The sequence below is a fragment of the Lutjanus erythropterus genome, chromosome 23 (genome assembly GCF_056507025.1).
Source record: "Lutjanus erythropterus isolate fLutEry1 chromosome 23, fLutEry1.hap2, whole genome shotgun sequence".
Lineage (NCBI taxonomy): Eukaryota > Metazoa > Chordata > Actinopteri > Lutjaniformes > Lutjanidae > Lutjanus > Lutjanus erythropterus.
The window spans coordinates 5,544,665-5,567,070 of NC_139339.1; the positions used below are offsets into that span (position 1 = coordinate 5,544,665).

At 41.4% G+C, this 22,406-nt stretch overlaps 1 protein-coding gene across 1 annotated transcript in view; it reads right to left on the reverse strand.

The window, feature by feature from the left end:
• The window catches only part of plcb3 (phospholipase C, beta 3 (phosphatidylinositol-specific)), a 64,153-nt gene that overhangs the window by 20,920 nt on the left and 20,827 nt on the right, over nt 1-22,406 (reverse strand). The window lies entirely within an intron of this gene.

Genomic DNA, 22,406 nt, shown 5'->3' on the forward strand with positions numbered 1-22,406 from the left:
TTTATTTCGTTAGTCTATAAAACACTGCTGTAGCTTCACAGGGAAAAAGCCAAGCTGGAAGAAAAAACATAAAATGCCTCCTTCCTGCTCATCTTTTATAATCCAAGTCCCTACATGCCGTTTGCACATCGTCACAGCACACACACCCCGTTCCAACAGTGTGCATGCGCACGTGAACGTGCCTCCAAGCTAAGGATCTACTACTGGTCACCATTCACGTCCACTGTTTGGGAGACTCTGCAGCACTGTTTTCCCGTGAAACTCCAGCAGTGTTTTGCAGACTAACAAAATAAACCCAACCTTCGATCGGCATGAGGGTGAGCAGACAATGACTGAATTTACGTTTTTGGGTGAACTATCCCTTTAAAGGTCCAGCGTGTAAGATTTAGGGGGACCAATTGCCAGAATATGGCAGGAATGAATATCCCCTTCCCATTTTTGGAAGGGGAGGGTGAGGTGCGTCCTACAATCCTACACTCTTTTGCTGATAAAAGAGCAAACTATGTTTATAAAATCACGGGGCCCGACACGTTTTAATATACATTATTTTATGCAGTTTGCAATTTATGTAAGAAGCAGCAGGCAGAAATGCAGACAGAACAAAAGTGTGTTTTTGGATGAAAGATAGATGGATAAAAAGAAGACAAATCTGAATAAACGCCTGTCAAGAAACAAATTCCTCAGGCTAAAGGCTTACGCTCCCTCAGCTTTCTCCTCCTTCCATTAAATCCACTTTTATCAATCCTTTATCAGACTCCCCTGCTTCTCTGGACATAAAACACAGCCACTAACATATGAGCTCAGTGTGTGTTTGTGTGAGACAGTGGAAAACACAGAGACAGAGAGGAATCGTCAGCATCTCTCTGTGTTTGAGTGTGAGTGTGTGTGTGTGTGTGTGTGTGTGTGTGTGTGTAGTTCTCCAAAAGGTCTCTCTAAATAGCACCTGATATCTTCGACACATCTTATGAGCAGATTTGCATGACTGATGCTGTGACACAGATAGACACATGTATGCACACACACACACATGCAAACAAGCAAACACACACACAAGGAGAAGATGGGGACAGAGCTGCGCGACATAAAGGCAAGCGAGGACGGTGCGGTCTGTGAGGAGAAGACGGAGCCAGAGACGAAAATGCAGCGGGACGGACGAGAGGAGGAGAGCGTGGTCATAAACCCGGCCATAAACACAGAGGAGGACGCACTGTAAATATTTGTTTAGGCTTGTGCTCGTTCCCCGAGCTTTCTTACTCCATCTGTGTCACTCATCTCACGTCTTTTGCACCTCATTTTTTCTCTCCATCTGTGTGTGGTTTTGCTGTGACATTTAGTGCATTTTTAGGACACAATTTACATTTCTTCCCTCCATCGTAGGATGTTTCATTAATGAATAAGATTTAAAATGTTTATGTGTCTCTTCCTGTTGTTCTTTCACTAAATCTGAGAGGCTCTTGCACGTTTCATCCGTGTTCTGTTTTCCTCTCCAAGAATAACAACAAAGAGAAACTCATAAAGTCACCACATATTGACACTCGTGTCTTCCTCATTCCTCCTTTCATTACTTCACTCCAGCTGTGATGTCATCACCCTGCTGGCGGCTTCGCTCCCCCGGGATTGGCCACGAGTAATGAAGGTCAGACGTGTTGGACCAATTGGATTAAACTCTGTCGCAAACTTTGTCCTCTGATTGGCCTGTGGAGAATAACTCACTTCCTGGGGGAATAAAGCGCTTCTGGGTCTGTAGGACACACACACGCACACACATATGTGCGCGCGCACACACACATGCACGCACACACGCACACCCTCTCCCACAGGCCGTGGTTTCATTCTGCCATTGCCATGGTGACTCCTTGGAGACCACAGTAATGAGACTACAACTTTGTCTGCCGCCTGTGTGTGTGTGCGTGTGTGTCTTTGACGTTAACATTTTCTCACTGGCTACACTGTAAAAAAATTTAGTGGAATCAACTTATCTTTTCTCATTACCTTCACAGAAATGTGCAAGTTTTATCTATTCAGGTTAATTAAACTTAAAATTTCTAGTATTTATTTTCAGAACTTAAAACATGAGTTGAATGAATGTACTGCACAGAGTTCAATCAACTCATTAACTTAAGTTTCTAAGGAAACATGATATTAGCAGACTTCCCAGCATGCAGTGTTTGAGAGTTAAAATGCTCTCAAAGGAAACATACATGATGAAAACATGCAGTGTGTTACACACACAGGAAATCAAATTTGGCATGTTCGTTAGTGTAACTGAAGAGTTGTTGGTTCAACTTAATATCTTAAGCTTACTGAACATGTTTTCTCATGTACAACTTAATTGATATGAAGTTTATTTGTTTTTAATTATTTTCAAATTCAGTCAACTTAAAATTTCAAGGCAGGCCAGACTTTTTTTTTTATTTAAATTTAAATTTTAGTTTATTTTTACAGTGAGCATGTTATTGTGACTGAAGAGTTGTTGGTTCGACTTAATATTTTAAGTGTTTTGAACACTTCTTCTCAAGCAAAACTTAATTAGTATGAAGTTTATTTTTGCTTTGAATCATTACAAAATTACCTCAGTTTGTCTTTTAAAATTCAGTCAACTTAAAATTTTAAAACAGCCCAGATACCAACCTTTTTAAGTTAACACAAATAGTTTTGTTTTGCTTATTTTTACAGTGTAGCGATGTAAAAAGCACACACTCAAGCACACACAGTGGCAGCAATATAAAGACAGGCATATCCTCGACATGCAGGTCCCAACTTGTGAAACACCCTGACCTGTTGAGCAAGACAGGGTGTAATGAGTGTGTGCGTGTGTGTGTGTGTGTTTGTATAGTCAGTGCACATTAGCTGCATGTGACACAGAATGCATGAGCATATCTTCACTCTAGACGAGTACAAATGTATCAGCATGTGATCAGAAAAGTGCGTGAATGTGTGTTTTTGCACCCAGTTATGTATCCGAGCGCATAACATGGTGTCTGTGTGTGTGTGTGTGTGTGTGTGTGTGTGTGTGTGTGTGTGTGTCTGTACGTGTGAAGGTCGGTCATCTCCGAGCACACATTCCTAACATATTCCGGCCTTCTGCTCAGTTAGCGTGTGTGTATCTGTGCGTTTCAGTGTGTAATATTTAGCTAGTCATGGCAGCTGTAGCGCTCCAGTCATCCCTCAGTGCTAAGCCCAAACACAGCTCACTCCATTTATCACTCCAGACTCGGCCGCAGGCTCGTTACTGCTCCAAATGAGTCTGGGTGAGATTTTTCCAGGAGTCATGTTGTGATAAAGTGCTACAATTTACTTTAATTTACTGTTTTTGGTGGACTGAAGACTTTCCCTCAGCCTGGCTCATATATTTCTGTGGCCGTTTCCTACATTTCCCAGGATGCACTCCTGTACCGCTTCTGGAGAAATGTCTGAACTTGTTGCACTTGTTTCTAGTTAATAAAAACTGACTGGCACACTTTATTCAAAACAAAGCATGTGCTGCTGCAATGCACTCTGGTCTACTGAATTTAACTCAAGCTCATCCTCCCTCTTTCTCAAGAAAGAATACAGACACCCATTACTGTTAGACGTTTTAGATTAAATTAATCATTTCCTGCTCATCAACCACAGAAGCACTAATCTGGTTTTCACTTTTAGGCTGCAACCTGAGAATCTCGCCCATCTTACAGTCACAGCGCTGCAGCAAATGCTCTACTGAACGTACCAAACATGTTACTACCAGGTGCTGGTAAAAACAGGACAGGGAAATATATTTTATTTATTTACTTAAGACAGGACAATAGCTGTATAGTTGCATAGCTGCATATGGCTTTCTGCAATTTTCAAAGTGCAGGAGGTGCAATATTCGTTAAAGGGAAAATGTGAAATGTAGTTTCACTCCTCTGTCACTGTTTGTACTGTCAGGTATCTGCTTTATTTTACTGTTTCACATTTGCTTTCGGCTGTGTCGGAGTCGTATTAAGTTACAGCTGATGAAACAGCTCCTTCATAATAAAAGCATTTAAATAAAGAAACAAAATAGGACTTTTATCGTGAAGAATTTAAGGAAACAGTGCGTGCCGCTTTACAGACGCTTGACTCAAGCCTCCTTGAGCTTGGCTTCAGGTAAAAGACGCACCTTCACGCAGGTAGCCCTGTTGTAATGGAAATGCAAACCCCTGCTGTGCTGACCTGACGGTTTGAATCAAACTGAGTCAAGCTCCATGTATGAAAAAGGGCCATTTGTTTACACTGTTGATGCTTTGTGCACAAACAGTCAGACTTCATGGACAGTGTTGCCCAGATGTTATGCGTAGCATGAAGAGACTACAACTCTCATTTTGTTGCATCATCCTGTATTGTGTAATTATAAATACATTATCTTGGTGCCTTCTTACGCGGTTTCCTTCGGGTGAGCTTCGTGCTGTGCTGCAGTTGCGTGCAGGGGTTGTCTTGATGCAACAACAGTTATTAGGTTAGTCTATATTTAGACACCAAACACAAGCACACTTAATGTTAATGCGATTTGATTGGGCCCTTGTTTACTCACTCCTTTCCTTCCTTCATTCCTTTGATTGACTTTTCACTTCCCCTCCTCCCTCCCGCCTGCCTGCCACTCTCCCACATTCACTTTCTTAAAGATTACAAAAATATGAAAGGGCAGTTAAACAATCAGGGGAGCGCCACTCCTTTCCTGTGACGCGCCTCCTGCGTGTGCGTTTGAAAGATCGCCACAGCTAAATATGTCTCGAATGACCAATCACAGCTCCTATCAAATGGCACAAGATGACGGCATATAGGAAACTGATCCTCCTGAACACACACACACACACAAACACACACATACAGACACACACGGTGCCAGGACAGCATACGTCTCCACCCTTTACCACTTGGCTGCGACCCAACCGGCCAATCAGTGCAGAGGAGAGGAGAGAAGCATTCCTAGAAATAAAGGGGCTAACTAGAACCATAAAGGGTTCTTCAGCTTGACCCCATAGGAGAACCCTTTTTGGTTTCTGTTTGAACACACACTTTACACTTTATATAAACCCTTTCAGAAGGTTCTACCTAGAACCCTGTATAAAGAGTGATACCTAGAACCATCTGATAAATGTTCAACCCAGAAACCTAAAGGACAACCCCTCTATGGAGTAATGGTTCCACCCAGAACCTTTTCTGGGGAGTCTATCCAGAATATTTCCATCTTCTAAGGGGGTTCTTCACATTATTGTTTAATATTCAGAGGGTTTTATCTAGAACCCGCCCGGGGCGTCCTCCTAAAACCCTTCTATATTCCAAGTGTTTTATGTATAACTAGGGGGTTCTACCAAGAACCCCTCTACATTCCAAAGGATTTATCAAGAACCCACTTGGGGGTTTCTACAAAAAAAAACCTTTATATACCAATGGTTTCATCTACAACCCACTCAGGGTGTTCTCCAGAGAACCCTTCTATATTCTAAGGGTTTAATCTAGAACTTATCCAGGGTGGTCACCTGAGAGCCCTTCTATATTCCAAGAGTTCTATTAAGAACCCACCTGAGGCTCTTATACATATTATGGTGATGAGAAGCCGTCTATATTTCAAGTGTTTTATCTACAACAAGGGGGTTCTACCAGGAACCTGGATATATTCCAAGGGTTTTATCTAAAACCCACAGAGGGGGTTCTATCAAAGAACCCTTGATGAAACTCTTGCTTCCAAAAAGGGTTCCTTGGATGAAACGGGTTCTTAAAGGATCAATAATAGTCTTACAAAGGAAGAGGAAGAACTCTTATTTCTCAGAGTGCAGGCTTGACAGAAGGAGACTTTAAAGGACACAGGAACATCGGAGAAGTAGAACAAAGAGACCTACGAACTGTTTTATGGCTGTTATGGGAGAGCTGGCGAGGTGTTTAGAGAAAGAGAAGGAGTGGGACACTTAATACCCCTGTGAAGTACGGGACAGCTCTATAACTGTCTCTGTGTCTCCTCGTAATATTTCCCCTGCACATCAGTGAGATAACACTGTCCCCGTTTCCTACCCCTCCTCCTCTATCGCTCCCTCCTTCATCTGTTTATCTCTCCGTCTTTCCTCCTCCTCCTTCAGCTCTGTCATATTTCTGTGGTCTGCGGAGGGCGAAAATGAAGGGAGAGTAAACATTTTAGTCACTTAGCCGACAAAGTGGTGCGCTGCGTTTTCCAATCAGTGAAATATTAGAATCCACGAAGAGAAGAAGAAGACTAGATGGAACGAGGAGAAAGAAGCAATAAAACTTCAAAGGAAACAAAGTCCAAATGTACGAGGAAGGAAAAACATCATCAATTATGAGGCGAAAAGCAAAAACAAGATGGACATCAATAAAATGATCAAATGAACACACACACACACACACACACACAAACATCATATAAATACCAAATGTCTCAAGGCGCAAATAAATACAGGCAGAACGGGGCTGACACACACACACACACACACACACACACACACACACAAACTCAAAAATAGTTGCAGTAATCATAAATCTCTCACACAACACAAACACACATAGATCAGCGGGGGTGAACTCACAACACAAACCCGCATGTGCACCCGCCCACCCGCCCACCCACCCACAGCCCGCCCGCCCACAGCCCACTTACACACACACTTACGCCATTTTTGGAGACGTTACATCAACTTACATTAATTTCCTGGAGGCTAACCCTGTCCCTACTTCACCCTTACCCTAACCTTCACCTAACCCTTAACCTCAACCCCAGAGTCAAAAATCTGTTTTTTTTTCAAACTGGGGACACAGATTTTGTCCCCAGTTGACCCCTCGCTAAGCCTCTCCTCCAAACACCAACCGCCCAGTCACAGATTAGCAACTGTAACAAGAGGAAGCGCGATACCAGGTGTCTCAGCTGTTTGGAGGTGGGCGTCTTTCAAAACCTTAAAATACAAAAGCAACATGTGAGGACTGAATTAAACTTTGTCTTTGTCTGCTCTAACGTGAGCTGTAAGCGTTAGCATGGCCGGCTAACGAGCACTAGCTTACGTACATTAGTCTGGCTGTGCATCTGTCTGAAGGTCTGCTGTACTTAAAGGGACAGTTGACCCAAAAATTAAAATTGCAGAAGCGAATGGTGACCTGTTTTCAAACGTGTTTGAAAAAAAAAAAAAAAAAAACAGTCTCCATTCTGCTCTTCTGGCGTAATCCAAGTGTCCTAAAACCCTGGCAGATGTTTTTTTTTTTTTTCTGTTTGAAAACTGGTCACCATTCATTTCCACTGTGAGATTCTGCAGCGCGGTTTTCCTGTGAAACTCCAGCAGAAAAAAACTAAACCCGACCATGAATCGTTTTGGGGTGGACTATCACTTTAATTTTTTTGTCATCTATGATAGACATATATTTGCCATATTTTGCCAATGTTTTCTAGGATTTAAGCTAGCTTTAGCCTCTGTCTTTTAGCATTAACATTATATTTATACGACTTAGATGAGTCGTCTATATCGATCTTTTATTTTTCCACTGAATATGAAACTAAAGCAAGAAAGCAACAGACATTTTTCACACCAGCCAATATGACATGAAATAGAAAAGTAAACACAGTTGTTACCTGTGATACTATAAAGGCTTCATTCCATTTAAGTCCAACAGAGTCAGGGTGTTGGCTTATTGGAAAGGTTCCGCTACACTATATGGAATGGGACCTCATTCGTAACACCTGTGTTTACCCGACTATCCCATATCAATATGGCTGTTGTGAAAAAGGTCTATTAGCTTATCTTAGCTCAGCATAAAGAGTGGAAGCAGCAAACATTAACTGACAACAGCATTAAATTATGCAGTAAGTGTGGAGTGGAGAGGAAAAGGAAAGAGACCCTGGAGGTAGTGAGAGGCGAAAGGTGAGATCAATAAGAGGCTGAGCATCCTCAAACACCACAGACACACACAGGCATGTCTGTACATGGTCTGTGCACACGGCCTGTACAGTCGACACACTGCATGGTGGACAAAGCTACGCAAAAGAGCTCCAGACTAATGCTAATCTATGCTAAGCTAAGTTAATACTCCAGCTGGCTCCATCTTAATATTTAGCAGACAGAGATGAGTGGAATCAATCATGTCATCTAATGTTCAAGAGGAAAGCAAATAACGATACACTCAAAACTATTTTTTAAAGGATATTTTCAGTGATTTGACTGATTATGTTGATTTTTTGGGGGGTTTATTGCATTGCATTCCACTCATCCTGATATTCTTATATTTGTTGCCTTGTTACCCGTTTTCTTATGTTTATGCTCACATTTTGCCTCTCAATATTAAGCACATTGAGCTTATGTGTGATGAAACGTGCTACATAAATAAAGACGCCGTTGCCAGAATGAAAGCCAAGATCTGGAAACACGCTGACATTGCTATGACAAAGTCCATGAATGTAATAATCCCTCATTGCACAGGGAGACCAGTAAGAAGCAGGTCAAAGCTGAACAAGAGAGTTTGCTGGACATTAATTTGCCTGTTTTCTCCTCCAAATAATTTAATTAACCTGTACAATCAACTGACAGCTCGTGTTTCTGCCCCCCCGATTTGTTGAGTACAACATTATTATGTGCAGAAATGGCAGCTAAAACTATAAAAATAAGATTTAAGTTGTAATAAACCAGAATTATCCTTCGTAGTTTAATTTATAAGCCACTCATACACACAAGGTGGCAGTTTCATGAGCTAAGCAGAAAGATTAGCGAGCCGCTATGTCATGTCATGTACAAACTCTCACACAGAAACACGTTTTGGAGGAAGCGTCTGCTCAGACAATGGATGTGATAGCGTGCAGCGTCTCACTTCTTCATACAGTGAAGAAGTGAATGTCAGCGCTGTAGGAGTGTGTGTGTGTGTGTGTGCGTGAAAAGTCTGCCCTGCCATGTGCTCTAACAGATAATGTCAACAGAAAACAAAACATGTGACCGACTGAAATAAAGAAACCAGAAGAGAAGAGAAAGAGGGGAGGAAGTGGTCACATTATCGACTGACACACTCAACTTCCCCTGCCAACTGCTCATGGGGTGTGTGTGTCTGTCTGTGTGTGTATGTGCGTGTGTGTGTGTGCAAAAATGACCTCCTGCGTGCCTGTGTGTGTGTGTAAGTGTGTTATGTAAACCTCTTGTTCCAAGTTAATTCCTTCTGGATGTTTGACTTGAGCCAAGGAGATAATCTCTATTAGATCTCTACTTATACCTGCCAACATTCGTTCTACTAACAATTCAGCTGGCTCATTTACACACACACACACGCACGCACACACACACACACACACACACACACACACCAGTATGACCAGTTCAGTTGGGTTTGGTTCTAGTGCATCAATCGTGGGCAGGGAAGCCATTCAAAATGATCATTAAAAATTAAGCCATTCAACAGAAAATGAATAGCCAAATCAACGGAGCGTTCCAAGCAGTGGCCGAGGAAAGGTTCCAAACATTTGCTTGTTTTAGCTCCCAGAATTTCCTCGGCTTCTCCGTTTTAAATCTAATATGTTTGGGGTTGTTTGAAAATGTCAGCTGAATCTTTTCCATTTAAGATGCAGCGAGCGATTCTGGAAAAACACAGCTGAGCCCAGGTCGTCAAACATCGACCGCTCGGACCGAGCCACTCGACAGAACAATGACCCTCATGCCAGAATCGCTCGTGCAAACAGATTTGTTCTTACAAAGTTTTTATGAGTGATTTAGTAGAACTTGTCACGTTCACCAATTTTCTCGTGTTTTCTCGGCTTTTGGGAAATACGTTCATTCACTTTCTCAATATCACTCTTATGTCTGCACACTAAGGGGTGTCACAATTCACAAAAACAATGAATAAATTTTTGGAAACATTTGGGATAATATAAGTACACAAATCAACTATAAAAAAACATACGTCTAGCATTTTTAGACATTTTAATGCAGATGTATTAAATATTATAGCTTTAAACAATCAGTTAAGAAAGAAAATAAATGCACATCTTTCATAACTGTAGTTATTTGAATAATGCAGCTGTCCTGCGCTTGAATACACTTTGATTTCCGATAATATGCTGCAAACAATAGTTTAGTGGTTTTACTGGAAAGTCAATAAAAAAGCGTCAAACAAACAATAAATAAATGCACACATGAATCAATACTGAAAATTGAATAACCTTTGTTGAAGCGCTCACAGTAATGATGCCCACGTCTTCTCATGTCGGACTGACACGGTTTAAATCACTTTCACACCTCCAGTCAGTACATGGTGACACTGAGCAGCCCCCCCACCCCACCCCACCACCCCCGGGGCTGTTAGGTAAATCTACATCACAGGTAACACCTGACACACTCGTGTTTGTGGTTTCTGTGTGTGTGTCCCGCCTCTCAATCTGGTCAAAGTATGTGAAATCAATTCCACAACATTACAGGCTAAATTGGAGTTCTGTGGCAACTCAGTTACGCCCCCAGGGGCAAATGTCTAAAAAAGCCCCGGTGCTATTGATGTGACCTGTGCACCTTTAAAGACGGAGGCAGGGGAGGAAAAGACAGGAGGAAGAGAGGAAGGAGAGAGGGGGGAATTCTTGGAAAAGGGGAAATGTGGAGGAGGAGTGGGAGGAAAGGGGAAGACGGGGCAACGAAATTCCCCAAAACCCCCATCTCCCCGTCTGAATAACTTCCTGCCAACTTTCCCACGCCGAGAGGGAGAACAAGGGAGATTAGAAGTGTTGTTACAAGAAATTAAAGAGCAATAACTCTCGCACACTCTGAGAGATAAAGGGCCTAACTAGAACCATAAAGGGTTCTTTGGCTCATCCATAGGAGAACCCTTTTTAGTTAGTAATAGAACTTATTCTTAAAGGTATCCCTTTAAAGGAACCATTTCAGAAGGATTTTAGTAAGACCAAACTTCAAGGGTTATAGCCAGAACCCCCTGTGAGAGGTTCTAAAGGAGAAGCCTTCAATGCTGTCATGGTTCCACCCAGAACCCTTCCTGGGCATTCTATACAGAATTTTTTCACTTTCTGAGAGTGCTAACAAGAACCTACTGAGGGTTTTACAGTAAGAACCCTTTCATATTTGAAGTGTAATACCTAGTACCCACCAGGAACTATTACCAAGAACCCTTCTATACTCCAAATGTTTCATCTAGAAACTAACCAAGAGGTTGTCTCGAGAACTCTTTTTTATTCCAAGGGTTTTACCTAGAACCCACCCAGGACATTCTCCCAAGAACCCTTCTATATTCCAAGGGTTTTTTTCTTGTGCCCACCCAGGGGGTTCTACCAAGAACTCTTTTATATCGTGGTACAAAGAACCCTTGATGAAACTTTTTCTTCTAAAAAGGAGTTTTTGGATGAGAAGTGTTCTAAATGGAACCCTTAGTCTTACAAAGAACACTTTGACGAACCCTTTCTTTAAGAAAGGATTCTTTAGAAGCAAATGGTTCTGGGTAGAACCTCAGCCCTTTTGGTAGAACCCTTTCAGAACCATCATTTCTAAAAGTGTAAGCAGGGATCACGTGAGAAAATGTATTGATGAGAGCAAAGAGGAGGGGAGCAGAGGGGAGGCGAATAAGAGAGGGGGAGAAAAGAGGACAAGAGAGAAAGAAGAGATGGAGAGCAGAGGGGGAGGAAATGTCATCCTTCAGTTTATATTAGAGAACAACTTCTGCCTCATCCGTCTGACGGCTACCAGCTGCCCCCGACACAAAGAGGGAAGTGAAAGAGGGGGGAGAAAGACAAATTGAAGGTGGATTAGCGGCGCAGAAACGGGTTGAGATCCAACAGCAAAAGTGAGAAGGAAAAGATAGCCAAAGTCAAACAGAGCGACGGTGGAGGATTAGCCGTAGCACTGCCAGGTGAATCTCAACTCAACCCGCTGTGGCAGGTGAGGCCGCAGCTCCGCCAGGACCGGCCTCGCGGCGCTAAATCACACGGTCCAGTTCGTTTATTGGAAACGGCAATATGGCTGACAAATCATCTGCGCTGGCAACGGCGGCGTGGAAATGATTGCAGAAATGTTCTTAAACAGGCAAACAAGGTGCCATGAATAATATCTGGCCTGGTGAGCGCAGCGGAGAGCAGGCTGTACCCGGTGGTGCTCTTTAAAAACCACATGAATCATCAAATCCCACCACATTCTTAACATCCTGTGTAACCCACACATTCACTTTCCAATGAAGGAAGTGTTAGACGGGAATTTGATTTACGAGAAAAAAAGATCATGCCCGGAGCTATAACCTGGTTAGACAGCTAGAAAAAGAACAAAGTTTTGAAACCGAAGGCATGCATTCACACTGATTTTAGGCTTATCATCTCCGATTTATAGCTAGGAAAGATTTGTTTCTAAAAAGCAAAATGCATGGACTCTTTTTTATATAACTAAGCTGCACAATATTGGATTTTTGCAAATATCTAGAGCTGTGAACGTATTGGTTTTTTTCTTACCGCGGTGAAAAAGCCACATATTTCCACAGATTACGTTTTATCACGACTGCCCAAATAATTGTTTTTTATTGAACTTTATTGAAGGATACTATTATAAGCATAGCATAAGTTCTTTAAAGAATAAGGCAGAGCGTTATGTATGTGCGGCATGCAAATTACAGAGAATAAGCCACCGGCTTAGAGTGACAGAGCTGCTAGCAAAGCAGAGGAAAGGTTTAGCAGAAAGTTGTCAGTATGGCAGTAAACGTACAGTTCATCTTACAGCGTGTCAGTTAATTCCTGCTGCAGAAAAGTCCAAGAAAAACCAAGGCAAGTCTCACCTGTGGTTTCTCAAGTGGACCCAAAGTTAGCTCTGTGGCAAAAGCTAATAGCATTCTGCTGATAACGTTAGATAACGTTACAGTTTCACGAACATCCAGATTACTTTGTGCCTTTAACATTTTATGAAAACAGAGAATAGCACTCGTCACCATCTAGTTACCGATGTATCAAGGCTATTGAAGTCTGGGTTTACTAAAGCATACTCAAACTACCAACATGATCCTTACCGAAGAACCAGAAATTAAAAAATAAAAGGCCAGAAAAGTGAACAACACAAGTGCCACAGTTAAGGACAGCTGTGTTTATGCTGCGTTCAAGTGCAACTTGACTTGTGAACTCTTTACGACATGGAGGTCGTGAACAGAATGTCGTGAACTGGGAGATAGCAGAAAACTTCCGGGTCACAATGTTATGAACACGACACAGTAAACACAACCACATTTGAACGCACCATAAGCTCCATTAAATGGCCTTTTCTGATTTTTCTATCACTGCAATGTTAATTTTAGTGGCTCTTCAGACGGACAATTAAATATGTGCCGGTCAAGGAATGTGATTTGGTTCCTCCTCACATCACTGACGCTGAGCAATCACTGCAAATAGCAACTTTGCAATCTTGTTCAGACACTTTTAAAACAATCAACACAATGCAGGAAACCTTGCATCACATCTTGGGCCAATACTGATATTTAATTTTAAAATCTTTATTAACCAAAATGGATGACAATGCTGATATTACCACACTTCCCTATTCATAACCTTGTTCAGAGTTCAACAGGTGTGGCCACATGAGGCTAGGATACAATCCTTTTACAACTTTTAACAGCAGAAAACACAAATAAAGTCTACCGGTGTGCAAAAGTTTAGCTCTTCTTTAGGATCTACAGGCTGGGTGACAAATTCAATGAAAAGATGAGGATGTCGACCAGCAAAATGTGTCAGTACATGCACAGAAGCAGAAAATGTTTCAAGAGTGGTTCAACAAGTTTCTGTGCACAATTTGAGGACTCTTTACCGCCGCTGGTATCCAGTGTAGCTGCTGTGGATTCAAGCCGACTGCAGCTGCCGTCTCCACACAGAACAATCAACAAACTCTCCACCCCGTTCCTTTAATCAACCTGTCGATGTGAAATGATCGACGGCTCTAGTTTACGATCCGTCTCGACCGTCTCAACCGCTGCCTCCCATCTGTCTCGACCTTTACCTCCGTTAAATACCTAAAACGTCTAATTTAGGCTCCAAGTGTCAAGAGGAGGAGGTGAAGAAGAGTTTTGGCCAGAGGACAGGAAAAAGGACACACGCAGCAAGATTAGCAGGAGGTTACAAGCATATGTTGTAACAGATGTGTGGAGCTGGGATGTGCATGTGGATCTTATTGCGTAACCCTCAGCCGCTTGGCATGCACTTTGCGTTCAGCTTGTGGCCTCGACCCACCGACCAGTACGGAGGATATATTGCAGAACTGGTTTCCAAACTGGGTACTACAGCCAATTAGAGGTCATTAAAGGGAGTATAACAGATCCAAAACCAATGAAAGAACAGATTTTTACCGTTGAGTGTATGTTAATGTCCACAGTAATAGTTTTCCTGGCATTAAAAAAAATGATTATGCAGGGAAAACTACTGCAGCTGCTTTATCAAATGTGTTTCTGTCTTCTAGAGGACGTCCGCGCTGAACTCCTGCTCGACATAAACGATGTAAAAGTTTGAAAACTGGTGAAATATACATTGTTTAATTACAGCACCCACTTGGAACAAACCATGCCTTTGGACTGCACGAATTAGCAGCGTAGGAGTATATCTCTCCGAGGTGCTACATCAAACTGTATCAACCATGTTACACTAACATTTACCGAGGCCTATATGTTATGTTACCGAGTCCTGCTGTCGTTTCTTTCTTAAATATTTTTGTAAAATTCAACCTCTGTGTACCCTACTAGATTTATGCCTCCAGAGCTCCCGAGGAATAAGAAGTAGGCTAATATAAATCACACGAGCGTAGCTGCAGCTCGGTTAGATAAAGTGAATTCCTTCAAGGAAAAATGTGTTACTGATCATGTTAATAACAGCTTTATCTCAAAGAGCAAATAGTGGAGAGATTTCAAGAGGCTGGGAGCGTATGATAGAAACTTCCTAACTTGCAGATCCTATCTTAAAAGGAGCAATATGTAACAATTGCACATCAAAAAGTTAGTTTTGCAGTCCAAATAGCAAGTTAGAGCCATAGACTGTCTATTAAATAGGCTAAAATTCCTATTTATTATACAATCTAAGGTTATAACAAGGCATTGTCCCCCCGCCTACTCCTCCTCAGGTCTGAGGAAGCTCAGGCAGGCTGCAGGAGCACAACTTTTTAATTTCACAATAACGAGAGAGAGACTGTCAATTGTCTGTCAGTGTAAAGCTAAAAGCCCACTGCTCCAAAAGTACACACTGTGGATTTGGAGTTAATTGACTGTCTGCCAAACTCCATTAACATACTGCTCAGTTTAACATCTACTCCTTCTAAAAGCTTATTAATGATTTAGTATAACTCATAAACAGACACTTACTCATTCAGCAAACATTCAGTATTTAATTGGCACTCTAATGTGAAATGGGTAAACAACAACACAAGTTATGGACCTGAATAGAAATTTCAAAGGCAGACACCGCGGCTGTGGCATCGACAGAGAAACGAGTATTTCAACTTGTCATGTTTCCTTAATCTCCGATGACATATCACGGTCATTGTATGATTTATTACGGTAAATATAGTACAGATTTCTCCTTTAACTGTTTGGTGTCAATAGTAATTATGGTTGGAACCTGATTTAGGAACACAGCCTTTAAAGATGGACAGTTTCTAAAGTTTGTATCCCAACTGTAGATCATAAAACTGTATAACAAACATTCTAACTTCCCAAATCTTCAATAAACTCTCCTAACTTTAACAACAGCTAATGGTATTGTTAGCTAACAGTAGTGATGGCTAACAGTAGCTAACGGTGGTGTAGCTCAGGGTAGTGTTTTCTTACAGTGGCTAATGGAAATGTTAGCTAACAATAGATAATGATAGTGTTTGCTAACAGTAGCTAAAAGTAATGTTAGCTAACAATAGCTAATGGTTGTGTTTGTCAACAGTAACTAACAGAAGCGTTAGCCAACAGTAGTGTTTAATTTAATTATTTTTATTTATATATTTATTTATTTATTGTTTGCTTTGACACAATGGATGCCAGATTGGCGAAGTCTGAGTCTGCTAGCTTAGCCAACTCTCTTACTTTTATCTCCTGAGTTAGAATTTCCCAAAAAAAGAGCATCCTTGGATTCCTCTAAAGATGTTAACAACAATTCTAACTCATCTGCCTGTTGTTTTTCTTTTTGCTCATATTTTTGTATGTTCTGATCATAAAAGCCAACAGTTACAAAGCCGTTTAGCTTGGCGAGATGAGAAAAGTAGTGTTGGTTGCTAGGTAACAGACATAACAGTTGATAAGCCACCTAGTACTAAGGATTTCCTAACCTGAGATAAGACAGGATGCAGTAAGGAAAGACAGGATTCCTAAAGTTAGTTTGCTTTTATAATATCTTATTTTAACTTAAACTTGACATTAAAAGTTTCTGTAAGAAACAATACAGGAATGGAAAGACGGAGAGAACGGGAGGACAGTGAGTGAGCGAACAGGAAAGAAAACAGAGCAGACGGGTGCATGTCGGGGTGTGTCTCCCTCGTTCACTGCCAAGCCACTGTGTGCATGTGTGTGTGTGTCTGTCAGCGACAGTTGGTTGTTATCGGCCCTGACTCAAGCATTATGGGAAACTCTGTATTCACACACACACGCACACACACACACGCACGCACGTCAGAGGTCTTGTAAGCCGAACTTCTGAGCATTACACAAAGATGGAGAGAGGCAGATAACTGTGAGAGAGGAGGATGAAGGAAGGGGTTTAAAGGCACAGAGTGTGAGATGTCAAAGATTATTGTAGGAGGACGGAGGAAGAAAACATCAGGCTCAGCTGACCGGTCGAGCAGGAAGATACACTGTTCTCAAGAAAAGGAGGGCGAACGCTGTTTCAAAGAAAAGGTGTCAAAAGGGACAGGAACAAATGGAACGCTGGAAAAAAGAGAGAAAAGTATAGAGTTATTTAAAGGGACGTGTTAAACAAAGTGAGGTGACACGAAACAGATGGAGAGAGAGAAAAGAGATGGAGGATGGGATGAGGAGGAATAGATGGAGAAAAAAAGTGAGACGGACACGTATCCAGATGGATATACAAAAGGAGAGAGACGGCGAATGAGATAAAGCAGATTTAAAGAAATGCTGTAAAACGAAGTATGAAAGAAAAGGTGAGAAGAGTGAGGCAGGTGATCTAAACAAGTCCCAGACTGATGATGGATGAACGAGACTTTCCGGGCCGCTGGTTCATAGATGTCTGCATGGCTGGTTCTTTTAAATCACATGGATATTAAGTATAAAATGTTTGTGTGCAATGGGTTTTATTTTACTTTATGAGCCCGCAGCTGCACGGGCGTTGGATCAGTCAGTGAAGGAAGGGGTTTGCACACTTTGGAAAGTGTGTCTGGTACTCAAGTCGTGGTGGATGAATGAGTGAAGCACAGGACTTTCACCCAAAAGATCACGGTTTGCCACCTGTTTAAAACAAAAACTAATGTTTATTTTTCATTTTCTTAACAATTATTTTCAGTTTTAACATGTTTGGTTAGGTTTAGGGAACAAAACTTCTTGGTCAGGTTCAGGAAAAGATCAGGATTTGGGTTAAAATAAGTCAGAAGTATTACACAGGATACAACAGTGGCCACTTGATATTAAAGTGCTCTATTGTCCTAAGCTGCTGCTATTGAATGATACTTCCTTTCTAGGTCTCTCGTCTCATTGAATGCTTGAACTTTTAGTTGGTCTGACAGCTTCAAAAAGAAAAATGTTAGCCCTCCGCTGTCATCGTCCTTATTCTCTGTCCCGGAATCACTGGCTACAGTGAAATGTTTGCATTTGTTTTCATATGTTATTTGCTTTCCATACTATGTCAATAAACACAAAAAAAGTGGCTTTCTGGCAGAAAGCCCTAAAGGCAGACTTTTCCCACATGCGAGCTGCTTCAGAATATAAACAAACGCATGCAGATCCTCAGAGAACCATATTTCCCAACATTCCTGCTTGACTATGGCACATTTCCACTCTTACACCAAATATAATAATACTCTGAATTTGATACAGTTCATGTGAACTGCATGTAAACGTTAATTTGCTGTGTAAACATCTTAGAAGGAATATTGGGCCTCATTCACCAACGTGTGCGTAGAAATGTTCTCACTGTGCGCACAGAATAAGTTCCCACAGAAAGTCACCATCTGAGGGTGTTTATTTGTGTTTAGAGCTAAACCGCTGTGAAACAATGAGGAAATAACTTTTTATTTCTCTGATTTAACAGCTTTCTACCAGCGCTGAGCACCACCTCCCTTCATTCGGTCTGTACCACAGACACACCGCTGCTCTGCCCGTGTCCGAGGAGGAGGACAGACAAGACACTTTTGTGACTCATAGTAGTAACTCCTTGGGCTGCAGTAACCGAGGCGAGCACGTTGTATGCATGAAGAAGAGGCATTGAAGTTCATGTGGAAAAAATAAAAACAGACCAGAAGAAAAATACAGAAACAGGTGAAGAACAAGCAACAACTGATCAAGGGGAAACAAGGGGAAAGAAATCAAATGTCTGTGCGCACACATGGTCAAATTCAGGTAAGAAAATATTGATCAATCCCAGATTCGTACGTAAAACATTTGTATGCACAGTTTGAGCACAAATTTGTTTGTGAATGAGGCCCATTGTCTTGTTTAGAATAAGGACAAAACCTGGACTTGATTCTAATCACCTCGTGGTTTCGTCTATAAGAGTGGTTACATTTTTGGGGGGAAAAGTGAGCGTGTTTGTTTCAAAAGTTCTCAAACTCAAATCCACAGGGGCTCAGTTTTTGTGCATATGTGACTCCGTCCTATATAAAATGCTACCTCAGTGCTGCGTCCTCCTCACATCGATAAAGAAAGCTGAACTTTCTGTCCTCTCATCTCGAGTGGAGCGTTGTTTAAAAAAAAAAAAAAAAAAGGTTCTCATGACATTTTTGGGTTATAGACCTCTGGACGTCCTTGCGTGTCTTTGCTGAGATTCTAAAAATGACTTCAGAGTCCAAACCAGCTCTGCTCGCTGACCGAAGGCACCCCGCCGAATTTCGATACGTCTCCTAATGGGAATAATCCCTCAATAAAAGCTGCTCACGTAAAGTCATAAAAGCAGAGCAGCAAAAATAAAAACTGCACTGGAGATCAAATATTTTGGGTCCTTCTATTCAGAGAAATAGGTTCCATCCAGAATACCCTTGTCATCTGTGTAAAAGCGTATTTAACTGATCTCATTAATAATAGCTGGATATCTGTGTTGCCGACCGTGTCCTCTTTCTTCCTTTTCTTTTCAGCTCCGGTTGGAAATCTCCTGGGGAGCCGCAACGCTGAATTAAAGCTTCACTCTGTAGTCACCACCACATCCTCTTTGAAGTAGGACTTCAGGGTAACGCTTTATTAGAAGGGGTGTCATAACCATGTCATGACACCTGTCATGACTGTGAAGGAGCTTTGAATGCTTATAATTGCTGTCATTACGTGTTATTTGGTCAGTTGTGTCGTTTATAATGCAAAGTTGACACTGTTTTGTATGTATTTGTTATGACAACTTGACATTATCGGACTTAAAGACACTGTTTAGCTTTATGTTCTAACATTAAATTAAAGAGTCATGCGTGTTTGGTTGTGAAAATGGCCGCCATTATATCACAGTGAACACAACCTCCAAGACTGATGGTAGCTAGTTTGACAGGGAGTACAGTACTGAGGTGGTTTTCTTGCCAGGTTTGGCTCCTGGCACCCCAAGGCTGAGTCAGCTAATGAGCTGGCTAGCTCCATGGCTAACCAAGCTAACTAGCTAACGGCAGATATAGAAAACAGCAGACAGTGGTTAGCCTCCTTTGTCAACAAGTAAACTAGCTAACCTTTATCATCAGCTAATTCTGTAAGCTAAATCACCCTGGTACTGTACTCTGTCATCAAATTGGCCTTATAACATTTAATAACAACTTTATGACAAGTCTGACAAGTCACTTTAGTTCAAGTACAGGAAATTATTCATTATTCAAATTATTCATTCACAAAACATTTGACAGTGTAATAAAACCTATAACATCTTTATGACAAGTCCAAAATTTACTAGTTTACCTGAGGTCAAGTAAAATATTCATGATGATAATGTCAAGTTGTTATAACCAAGACATTGACGTGATGTGTTGTCTTGATTAATATTAAGTTGTCATAACAACAACATTACTGACCTGATTAATGTCAAGTTGTCATAACAAAAACATTTTCTCTTGATTAAGATAAGTTGTCATAACAAAGACATTACTGACTTGATTAATGTGAAGCACAAACAATGTCAACTTTGCATGAAAAATAACATCATTGACTGAAATGCACTTGATGGCAACGGTCATAAATGCTTAAATGTTCATGAGAGGTGTCATGACATGGTTATGACAGTGTAATGACACTCTTATTCACATCCCTTTAAATACAGTGTTACCGGCTTCTTCAACTAAACATTCAGGTGCACTTATTTTCACAGTTAAGAGACGCTTCATTAGACCAGAAAGAAGGTTCGTCCAGGTCTTCTGACAGATTTAAACCTGCGTCACTGTAGAAACTTAATCCACAGAAAAGTTTTAGACACAGACGTCACAGCACCGGCCACACGGTTTGACTGACAAGTAAACTCTGGGAAATACAGCTCAGAAATACCAGTAATGACCGAACAGATCTATATTAAAATAAAAAACCTTTGAAGTGGCAAAATAATAACGAAAATGAACTACCATTATTAGTCAGTGCCAGTCTCCGACCCTGGTTCTACAAGTCGAAAATACCCACACTCCCCTGTATTTGGCCTGGGTGGTCTGGATGTTTTGAGGCATATTTTATTCTTTGTGGCCGCGGCCAACAGCGAGCAGCATTCCCGCTACTGAACTAAGAACAGTGACCACAATCCAGCCGAGCCACGCCAACAACAACAAAGATGAAAAGCAGCAAGCAAGTAAGTAATGAAAGAAAAGCCAAACACTGCGGCACAGAAGGCAAATGAGGTGGCACTGGCTCTGCCTTTTCCTTATATTTCCAGGGAAGCAGGCCGGAAGTTCCTTTGACTTGGGAATTGTTTTAGTCTCAAGATAAAAATCAGACGTGGCTGTATGAAAATAAATTATTTGCATGGCTGATACAAGTAAGCAAACATATCACAGCCAGTTTGGAGATATTTCACCTGAGGTTCTGCAGGCTCATTCACATGGTTTAAGAAAAGGCTCATCTTAAAGGGATAGTTCAGATTATTTGCAATGGGGTTAGATGAGGTGCTTATATCAATTTAAAGTGTATGCTATATTTAGAGTATTTTTACACCTTATTTTGCTGTCAAACAGCCTTTTCTAATGAGAAAAAATTACTTATATAAGCCAAATATCACTCTCTCCCAACCAACCAAACTCCATAGGCAAAATCAGTAATTTTACCTCACAGAACAAAGAAGTTGCTGGTCTACCGCTGCCTTGATCTATTAGTTTGTTTGAATTATTGTGTGACTTCAGGGTTTTAAAAGAAAAGTTCAGACTCACCAAAGTCACAAAATACACAAACAAAGGCAGCAGTCGGTCAGCAACTCCCAACAGCTGTGAGGTAAAATTACTGATTTTGTCTATGGAGTTTGGTTGGAATGGGTGAAAGACTGTCTGAAAGTGGTGAAAATGTTCTAAATATAGTGAATCAGTGGACCTTTTTTTTTTTTTTTTACAATGCTCCCCTTTTCTTTCTTTATCTGATCCTACAACTGATATGACATCCAAACAACGTAACTGAAGTTGTGTTTCTTTACAACACTTGTGTGCAGTCGTCGTGTGGAGCTGCTTCATCGTCACGATGAGGGGATTCAATGAGTCTTACTCTTTGCTAAACAGTGTCACAGTTGCACCTCGGGCGACAAATGGCCTATTATCTCAATAACACATGGACACGCGCATGTGCAGGCGCAAGCAAGCAAGACATCGGGATAAAATGAGTATTTAAAGCATCTGTCCGTTATGAGAGTGCGTTAACACATGCTGACACACGTGCACACGGACACGGTGACGTGTGCTCTGGCCCAGATATGTACACACACACGCACACACATACACATATATATATATACATACACGCTCCAAAACATGCAGACGGAACACGGTGATAATATTGGCTATCAACAGGTCATTCCATACATGCCTGCTGGATAAATAGACAGCCAGAAATAAGATGGACAGTGTGTGTGTGTGTGTGTGTGTGTGTGTGTGTGTGTGTGTGTGTGTGTGTGTGTGTGTGTGTGTGCGTGTGTGTGCGTGTGCGTCTGTGTGAGAGAGAAGAGGAGAAAAACATAGAGAGAGATGGGGTGGGGGTGCAGGGGGAGTTAATTGAGCTGCTCTGAAATGTCATTTGATCCAGGAGGCCTCATGTTCTGACCGCACCAGCATCACTCAGATCTTTATACATCCACAACACCAGTTCCAAAAAAGTTGAGATGCTGTTCAGAACGTAACACGTCA